The sequence below is a fragment of the Jaculus jaculus genome, chromosome 8, assembly GCF_020740685.1.
Source record: "Jaculus jaculus isolate mJacJac1 chromosome 8, mJacJac1.mat.Y.cur, whole genome shotgun sequence".
Classification (NCBI taxonomy): domain Eukaryota; kingdom Metazoa; phylum Chordata; class Mammalia; order Rodentia; family Dipodidae; genus Jaculus; species Jaculus jaculus.
This window is the reverse complement of record NC_059109.1, coordinates 110721681-110724223: the sequence shown is the minus strand read 5'-3', so window position 1 is coordinate 110724223 and position 2543 is coordinate 110721681.

Below are 2543 nucleotides of genomic sequence, written 5' to 3'. Positions count from 1 at the left end.
ACCAACTGCTTTTTACATTGACGATTTAGTAGCTCCCTCACTTTGGCTCCTGAGGAAAGCTGAAGAATACCACCGGTACCCACACAACAGTCAGGATTCCTGGCACTTTCACACGCCTGCCTGCAATGTTCTGGGGTGGGGCTCCCATAATCCTACCAGTCTCTACACATCAGTCAGGGCAGGTGATTTTTTTTCTCTTGAGCCCAGGCTAGCCCCAAACCTGTGGTGATCCTCCTACCTCAGCTTCCTGGGTGCTGGAACTAAAGGTACTACCACACCCAGCCAGGAGACATTGTATAATTTCTTTATATTTATTTATTTATTTGCAAGCAGAAAGCAAGAGAGAGAGAGAATGGGCATGCCAGGGCCTGCAGCCACTGAAATGAACTCTAGACACATGTGCCCCTTATGCATATCTGGCTTACGTGGCACCTGGGGAATTGAACCTGGGCCTTTTGGCTTCGCAGACAAAACGCCTTAACCACAAATCCATCTCTCCAGCCACAGAAAAGATTTTATATCCTCTGCCCTTTCCTGGTAAATCCTTCAGGAAGCTGGTAACTTCAGCACCCGAGTCATGATTCGGCCTGAGCTCACCCTTTTATTCTGACACACAAAAAAAGAGGAGAGCAAAGGCCATCAGACATTTCCAGTGCCAGCAGCTTCCCCCTGCAGGGCAGCAGGAGGGACTGTGAGTATGCAAGAAGGCAAAGGAAATGTGGGGAACTGCAGCCAGCTTTCCTATAGCAACCACACACTGGCTTTAGCTGAACAAATTGTCCTGGAATTCTTGGCATTGAAGGAAACATGTCAGCTCCCTGGTTACGCCTTCGTCACTTCTCTAAGTGCCACACACTTGAACCTTCCTGCTCTTTCCATAGGCCTGGGCTTGTCCTGTCTCCAGGAAACTTTATATGTTGCCTAAAACAAGCATCCCAGCAGGCTGCAATGCTGACCACCTCCTACCTGGATCCACACCACCAAGCTGAAACTCAGCCTGTCTGGGCAGAAACAGGAGACCAGCCACGTGGCTTGGAGTGTTTTTTTTTTTTTTTGACAGCTATTCTCAGCATTGAGGAACTGCCTCAGCAGACAAGATTGAAAACTCATTGGCGATTCTATTGCTGGGCGTTTTCAAGGGAAGTGGAAAGCAATGTTACAGCCAGGCATGGTGGTAAATGCCTGTAATCTTAGCACTTGGGAGGCTGAGGCAGGAAGATTACAAGTTCAAGGCCAGCCTGCACTATGAATGAATATGTCTCAAAAATAAATGAATAAGATTTACCTAACAGTAAATCCAACCCAACCCTCAACCAAGCCTCAGGTCAAAGGCCGGTGTTGCTGATCAGCCCCTGAGTGCCTTGGGCTTCCTTTAGTCACTGGGCCAGGGTAGGATGCAGAGGTCTACTACCATGGCTCTAGATTCATGCAAGAGGCTGCACAGTCAGGAAGGAAGCCAGGACATGCTGGGGTAGGACCAGAAAGGCGTCAAATACGCACCACACTGGGAAGACCGAGGTGGAGTGCAGACATATCACAACTTGCACTTTTTTTGTCATTTTTATTTATTTATGTGAGAGCAGCAGAGAAAGAGGCAGAGAGAGAGAATGGGCACGTCAGGGCTTCCAGCCACTGCAAACGAACTCCAGACGTGTGCGCGCCCCTTGTGCATCTGGCTAACGTAGGTCCTGGAGAATGGAGCCTCGAACTGGGGTCCTTAGGCTTCATAGGCAAGCACTTAACCACTAAGCCATCACTTCAGCCCACAACTTGCATTTTAAATTGAAAAGGTAGGGTAATATTCTCTCTCAAATAAATAAAAATATTAAACTTTTTTTTTTTTAAATGGGCTAGAGAGATGGCTTAGCAGCTAAGGCACTTGCCTGCAAAGCTTAAGGACCCAGATTTGATTCCCCAGGACACACGTAATCCAGAAAAGCACAAGGGACACATGCATTTGGAGTTCGTTTGCAGTGGCTTGAGGTACTGGTGTGACATTCTCTTTCTGTCTTTCGCTCACTTTCTCAGATAAACAAAAATTAAACATTAAAAAAGGGCATGTTAGGAATGTGTCTGCAGAAATGGAAGGGGTACAAGACGTGGAACACTGTCCCAGGGGTCTTCGGGAGGCAGCCAAGCCCTGAGGACAAGACTTTGCCTTCATAGCTTCAAAATTTTGAACCATGTGCAGACACAACCTTCCCAAAACCAAACTGAAAGACATTCAAATGCAAAATGCTATAATCTTATTTTTGCTATTACATGCCTCCAAGAGCATATAATCTTGTTTTAAAAAGAGAGGGTTTGAGAGATGACTCATTCCCTCTTTCTGTCTGCTTGAAAATAATAAAAAGGTTTTTTTTTAAGGGAGAGAAGGTCCAGCCATGGTGGCACATGCCTTTAATCCCAGTAGTCGGGAGGCAGAGGTAGGAGGATCACTGGGAGTCCAAGGCCGCCCTGAGACTACACAGTGAATTCCAGGTCAGCCTGGACTAGAATGAGATCCTTCCTTGAAAAACCAAAAGAAAAGCCAGAAGAAAACA